This window comes from Bidens hawaiensis, unplaced genomic scaffold (genome assembly GCF_021521415.1).
Source record: "Bidens hawaiensis isolate Kalapana, Puna unplaced genomic scaffold, B.hawaiensis_p1.1 tig00036758_1, whole genome shotgun sequence".
In the NCBI taxonomy this organism is placed as follows: domain Eukaryota; kingdom Viridiplantae; phylum Streptophyta; class Magnoliopsida; order Asterales; family Asteraceae; genus Bidens; species Bidens hawaiensis.
In genome coordinates this window covers 141391-149458 of record NW_027496416.1, presented here as the reverse complement: position 1 = coordinate 149458, position 8068 = coordinate 141391, and positions in this window count along the sequence as shown.

The window sequence follows — 8068 nt, the reverse complement described above, 5'->3', positions numbered from 1 at the left end:
GCCCATGGGAAGACGAAGATGTCGACTTTCCTATTTTATTTCCCACGCTGCCTTCTTCCATCTTTCTCCTCTCTTTACTTCCTCATACTTTTTTCCTAAGTCACATTTCACACATCCGAACAACAAAGATTAATCACTACCAGTATGTTAATAGAGCATGCACGTAATAATAGGACAATTTCAAGACATAAGTCTAAGCCTAAAAGCAGAACTGTAACTTTAAATAAAAACTTACACACACATGCACATTGATCAGAAAAGTCTAATCAAAGTTGGGATTCAAGGTTCAACACTCGGCAGTAGAAACACCATAAGTAGGATGTAAACTATGGCGTGTATGGTCAGATTCTTCAAGTTTTGACGAAAATTCTAGATCAAACCGGTAAATGGCTTCGGAAAACGAAAAATCAAACATGTCGGGTTGGGCCGGACCATCCGGTTTTAGGGGTTTATCTGTTTGGTTATGGGAGTTTAGAGCTTCCAACCAACTTTTTCCAAAACAATTTGTTTTCATAAATTTTAAATCATAAAATTTGTTTATAAATATAATACATATAAGTAATTGTATATATTCCAAAAAAATAAATGATGTCATGAGATATGTTCGGTTTACACCGGTAGCAAAAACCGCCGAAACCCGATGGTGAACCAAAACATATAATTCTCTAATCAACCAATCCAGTCGGTTTATTCGTGTTTGGCGACTCTTTTGGTTTCAACAATTTACATAAACAAACTACACTACAGATTATTGTTATGGGATACGTTTGTTAAAAGGGTTATGCAAAAGTTGGTCAAAGGGAATATTAGATTCAAATAAAAGCCAGCTTAGCAATCCTCGTTCTAAAGATACAATGCAAGAACTGATCTAAAAATCTCAAAAGGAAAATCAAATCATAGTTGCAATCCTTGAGAGAAATAGAAAACACATACAGGCTAATAATCACAAACAGAATATCAGAAACTCCCTAGCTAACACTGACACATGAACCAGAACCGGCTCCAATGCGGATTGAATAGCTAGCATACGACTCTTAAGCTATTTCTTTAAACCTTTGAGGTCCATACACATTTCAATTATACTTGGATTTCACAGTACTTCCAAATCTAATGTTATGAAATTCGTGCACTATATATCTATATAGCATACATTACACAAGTCCAACAACAATCAGAAATGAAGATTAAACAGATTTTTGAACTAGTCACCTGAAATTAGGTATTTATGATAAAGTGAGGAGATAAAAAGAGCTCCTCCACGCAACCGAACTTCTATCCTGCCGTAAACAATCAGAAACCTAATTCCATTGAAAACAACTGCATTCATGTCGAAGAGCATCAATTAAAACGTCAATGACGATGAGATTTTAGGTTTACGATTCAAATGCACGTACGCAAATTCATTCAATATTCTTAATGTTTACATTGCACGTAGCCTAATCCTAAATCACGAAAGCTAGAATCGGAAGACGTTAGGAAGAAACGGAAGTTAAAACTCGTAAATTAAGTGAGCATGACGACGAATTACAAGTTAGAATGGAATATTATTGAACGTAATGTACCTGAATGAATGTAGATATTTTGAAATGATGATCTTCTTCGGGGATTTTGATTTTGGAGATAAATGAGAATGATTTGTGGGCGGGCAGGAGGAAGGAAGGAGACGCAAATTCTGTTGCTGGGAGGACACGTGGCGCCCCCTGAGAGCTTCATGCCATCACTGATACGGTTACGAATCTAACGATATGTATATATGTTCATGCGTAGGGTACAAACTGTTTTAACAGTTGGCCAAAAATGAAAGCTGCTCTGCTCACGCTACTAGAGACTAGACTGCATGGTAAACTCTAAAGCGAGCCCAAATATCAAGCAAAGCATGTTTAGTGATCGAGCCCAAGCCTTGTATTGAAATCTCCGGGCTTGTCGAGTCTAATCGAGCTTTATGTATTTTTAAGTTTTACCCCGTTGGCACTTCTATGTATTAATGTGTGACATCTGCCCAATCCGACCTGACCCGACCCAGGTACCCGTTTTCGAATCCGATTCTTTTTATGATTTAAAATTTGATTATTAATCTTTGTAAATTTAACGTTTAATAAATTATATATAATTATTTTACTTACTAATAATAATAATTTCTTTCCGCCGTCCCGCCTCTTTTTCTCTCTTGTCGCCGTCCCGCCTCTTCTTCTCTCTTGTCGCCGTCCCGCCCCTCTCTGCTTAACCCTTAAGCCTTGAAACCCTTTTTCTCTTAACTCTTTGCTTGTCCTTTGGTTCTTCCCGCCTAAGGATGTCTGCGCAGCTCCACGCGCCAGACTCCTTACAAGGAAGCCTGCGCGAAGACCAGCTGTTCCTGCGATTCGCGAGGCGAACTGTTCCCGCAGCGCGCTAAGAATGGTAGTTCTTCCCGCGGCGCGCTAAGGATTGTAGTTCTTCCCGCGGCGCGCTAAGGATTTGTAGTTCTTCCCGCGACGCGCTAAGAATTGTAGTTCTTCCCGCGGCGCGCTAAGAATGGTAGTTCTTCCCGCGACGCGCTAAGGATTGTTCTCTGTCTGCCTCTGCCCTCGCGCGCGCTCGAATCTTTTCGCGCTAGACCTTAAGCCTTTTCTTCAGTTTTAGGTCAGCCTGTATGTTTTTGAAATATCTTATCTTTTGTATGAGCACTGTAGGTCAGTTCCGACATCTGTCCGAAAAGCCACTTTCGGCGCAGCATGCGCACCAATCCTATTGGTTGACAGAAAAAGTGACTGACATAATCTTTTGAAATCTTCTTTTGCATGCCTTGAACAGTGTTTTATCTGACACCTCCCATGCTTTACCTGTAACCTGTCAGCTTTTCCTCATCCCCTGCAGCTGCCGGCATATCTTTTGATATCTTTTGCTTTTGGCTTCTTATGCTTTTTAATATCTTTTGCTTGATTTGATAAGATCTTTTCCTCCTTTTAAGGGATTGTGTTCCCTTGGGTTTTTCCTATAAATTAAGCTAATTTTAGTTAACACTTCACACACTACACTTAAAACACTCCTCAAATCCCTCTCCCTTTGCTCTCTGCCGAAGATCTTCAGCGCCGCCTCCTCTCTTTGCCTCCGTCTTCTCTTCTGTTCTGCCCAGAATCTCGGTAAATATAAACATATATACTTTGTTTTAATTTGTTTAACTAACAAAAATCGATACTTACTGCATATATTCAAGACATAAAAACCAATCGTTAAACCAATAACTTCTTATTTATAGGTTAACTTTCGCTTGTTTAAAAGTTGGTTCTTGCATTATCTTTCAACGCACCGTTTACAAGTGAGTAATCTCGTACTTAATCCCCTTTTATCTTTAACGTTTTGGGATGTTCATGTGGTCGTACAACTTGAGTCTTAAACTTGTTTATGAAATTTATGTGCGCAAAACCCCATGTGTTATGGACGTTTACTTGGCTGTTTATTTGTATGTGTGAATCATTAAATATTCCGAAGTTTTCATGGATCCATTAGATGAACACGGGAGACCTATCGTTTACGGTTTTCTTGTTTTGTTACACATGCACGTATGATTTCTTGTTTTTGTGCTCAATTGGGAGCACGGATTGAACTATGAGCTATGATCTAAGGCTTGATCACAATCTGATTACACCCTATGTTAAACTCCAGTTAAGCACATGTTGCGCGCAATGTTTGTTATTATCTATTTATATCTATTAAACTTGATTTCTCACCGACACGCAAGTGTTGACGTTTTATTTTAACACATGTTCAGGTTTGCTGTAGCTGCTTTTGGGAATCTCAAGGACACGTAGGATGTTTTCTTTTTCTTTGGACCTAGATTAAAATGTAACAAGACGAGTTATGTTATTTGAATATTTTGAGTTATGATATGATTTATGTTACTTTACGATTTGTGTTCTGCGCGTGGGCAATGAAAACGTATTTATTAAATATTGACACCCAAATAGTGTCACGAGTAATGAAACAATACGTGGTGCCCCGATGTATAATCCGCCATCGGTCGGGGTGTTACAGATTGGTATCAGAGCTCCGTGACTTAGGATAGGTGGTTAGACGTAACGACCTAGAATACCTAAGAGTCCCTTCTCGCGCATGAGAAATATCTCATGTATGCGCGCTAATTGTTAATTACTCGATATTTATAAAATATGCTTGCGCTTACGCAGCATGATTTCATGTTTATTTCGCGATCTTTCGATTTTATTGTTAAATTTCAATTTATTTCTTTACTTGCATATTCGTTTGTTGTGGGGATTGAAAATCCGAGAAGTCATGGTGGTACATGAATAGTTGATTTTCAATTACCATTAACTTTATGTTTTAAATTGAAGATTTGAAAAGTCATGGTGATACATGAATTGTCAATCTCCAATATTCATTTGCTCGATATTTTAAATTGAAGATTTGAAAAGTCATGGTGATACATGAATTGTCAACCTTCAATGCTCGTTTACTCGTTATTTTAAATTGAGAACTCGGAAAGTCATGGTGATGCATGAATTGTCGATTTTCAATTCGAATTTATTACCTGTATTAAGTTTGCATTTAATTCATATTTTATTTCAAAATTTGATAGCATTTAACTCCGTGAAACAAGCTTTACGACGATATACTTTGCGCTAAAACGATTTCCCATACCAAGATATTAACAAAAACTAAAACTTTTATAGAATGCCTCCGCTATCTCGCCGTCATCAGAGGAGAGAAGCCGCGCGCAGACGTAGGCAGCAACATTCCCAGGAAATGGCCGCCGCAATAGCCCAAGCCTTAAACCAAAACAATACCAACCCCTCCGGATACAGTATTAAATCCTTTAATGCGGGTAACCCTCCGAAATTCACAGGGCTTGAAGGAGCCACCGTAATGCTCCAATGGCTCGAGAAAATTGAGAACACCTTCCTCCATACCCAATGCCCTCCAGACCGACGAACCTTATACGCCTCAAGTGTCCTAGAATCAAGGGCGCTTACTTGGTGGAACGGAGTAGCTCATGCGCGTGGCGCAGAGACTGCTTCCAGCATGCTCTGGGAGGAATTCAAGGAACTTTTGACTAGAGAATTCTGCCCTCCCAACGAAATAAAGCGCCTTGAGGAGGAATTTTGGAACTTGAAGCAGTACAGTGGCGAAGCGCGCGAGTACGCTACGCGCTTCCACGAACTAAGTTTGCTTGTCCCACACCTAGTTACCCCTTCCCGCCGAGCCATCGAGAAGTTTCTTGGGGGTCTTCCCATGGAAATTCAAGATTCTGTATGGGCCAGGAACCCAGCAACCCTCTCTGACGCCATCGAGTTGGCCGCTGTGCTCAGCGACAACCATGTCAGTGTAGGAACCCTGTTCCTGCGGGGAGCCGAAAAGACCAAACTCACCAAGACTGTCCCTGAACCAACAGAAACCAAGCCAGAACCCTCAAACCGTAACAACCTCAAGCGCAGGCGCAAACATCAAGCCTACGCGCTTACCAACCCGCTCGTTGTCCAGCAACCCGCCTACCAACCTCCAGTACACGCTCCTAACCCACCGCCAACCTACCCAACACCCCCTGTAGTCCATAACTATGCCCTAACCAATCCCGCACTCCCTGCCCCGCCAACTAAGAAACCTTACACATGAAACCAACCCTTTTGCCCAACCTGTAGACTTCACCATCCAACTCAAGTCCCGTGTCGACAATGTAACCGATGTGGCCGTACTGGTCACACTGCTGAGAACTGTAGAGTCCTTCCCGCCAACCCAATCGCGCAAACTCCACCAACTTACCCGCAAAACCCACAACCAACATACCCTAATCCACGACCCAGGTCGTGCTATAACTGCGGTGACCCCAGTCATTTCCGGAACGCGTGCCCGAGACTGCATGTACAAATTACGCAAGCTAATCCGGTTAACCAAATTTCAAACCAAGTGACGCGCGGACGAGCTTTTAATATAACCGCGCACCAAGCGCAAGTGAATAATGACGTGGTTAATGGTACATTTTACTTAACGGACAATATGCATCTATACTTTTTGATACTGGCGCCGATAGAAGTTTTATTTCTCGCGCATTTGAACAAAAACTTGCGCGACCGTGAGTAAACTTAAACGAAAACTTTTCAGTTGAATTGGCTAATGGTGAAACTATTTTAATAAACTCCGTGATCAAAGATTGCACGCTTAACCTTAATGAACATGATTTTCTAATCGACCTCATTCCCATGCCTCTTGGAAGTTTTGATGTGATTATTGGAATGGACTGGCTCTCGCAAAATCGCGCCGAAGTAATCTGCGCCAAGAAGTTGATTCGCATTCCCCCGGAAAATGGTCAAGATCTTCATATCTACGGCGAGAAACCATCTAACGGCCTTAAACTTATGTCATGCTCTGAAGCCCGAAGACTTTTGCGGAAGAAATGTGTAGCGTTCTTAGCTAATGTGGTCAAACCCGATGAAGGAAAGAAGAAACTTTCTGAAATTCCTATCGTGCGTGATTTTCCTGAAGTCTTTCCCGATGATCTTTCTGGTTTACCTCCCGCTCGGGAAGTCGAGTTTCGTATTGATCTTGTCCCTGGTGCATCCCCCGTAGCCAAATCTCCTTATCGACTTGCACCCGCTGAAATGCAAGAATTAGCAAGTCAACTTCAAGAGTTGACCGATAAAGGATTCATTCGCCCTAGCTCTTCGCCATGGGGTGCTCCGGTGTTGTTCGTTAAAAAGAAAGACGGATTGTTTCGCATGTGTATCGATTACCGCGAGCTGAACAAGCTCACCATTAAGAACCGGTATCCCTTACCGCGTATTGACGACCTCTTTGACCAACTCCAAGGTGCCTCTTGTTTCTCCAAGATCGATCTCCGTTCTGGCTATCACCAGTTGCGTATCCGCGAAGAGGATATTCCCAAGACTGCCTTTCGAACCCGCTACGGTCATTTTGAATTCTTGGTCATGCCCTTCGGTTTAACCAACGCACCCGCTGTCTTCATGGATCTAATGAACCGGGTGTGTAGGCCTTTCTTGGACCGATTCGTGATCGTGTTTATCGATGACGTTCTGGTATATTCCAAAACCAAGGCCGAGCATGAACAACATCTTCAGTTGGTGTTGCAAAAGCTTCGAACCGAACAACTCTATGCCAAACTCTCCAAGTGTGAGTTTTGGTCGGATGAAGTACAGTTTCTTGGTCATGTTGTAAACAAGATGGGTATTCATGTCGACCCATCCAAGATTGAAGCAATCAAGAACTGGATTACACCGTCCACTCCTACCGAAATCCGTTCCTTTTTGGGCTTAGCTGGTTACTACCGGCGATTCATTGCGAACTTCTCAAAAATCGCCTTGCCTTTAACAGCATTAACGCACAAAGGCAAACCGTATATTTGGGGCTCGAAGCAAGAAGAAGCCTTTCAAACGCTTAAGCGATTGTTGTGCGAAGCTCCTGTTCTAGCGTTACCTGAGGGTACTGATGACTTTGTCGTTTATTGTGATGCCTCCAATCAAGGTCTCGGTTGTGTACTTATGCAACGAGGCAAGGTTATCGCTTACGCGTCTAGGCAACTTAAAATTCATGAAAAAAATTATACGACTCACGACCTCGAACTTGGTGCTGTTGTATTTGCCTTAAAAATCTGGAGACACTACCTCTATGGGACTAAGTGTATCATTTACACAGACCATAAAAGCCTTCAGCACATTTTTGATCAAAAGGAACTTAACATGAGACAACGCCGATGGAACGAACTCATCAGCGATTACGATTGTGAGATCCGATATCACCCTGGAAAGGCTAATGTGGTAGCCGATGCGCTCAGCCGCAAACCCAGCCAACTCAACTGTATCTTGCCGCGCACGCAGCTTCGCTTCGCGCCGATCCAAAACGATCTTGAATCGCGCATTCGCGACGCGCAGCGCGCATCGATCAGCAAAGGCAACCTACGCGCCGAGTTAGCGTGTGGTGCAGAAGTACATCTAGTCCCTAACCTGAATGGAATTCTCTGTTATCTCAATCGCATCTGGATCCCCAATGATGAGAATCTTCGCTCTGTCATACTAAGTGAAGCGCACAAAACTCGGTATTCCGTTCATCCTGGTGCTGACAA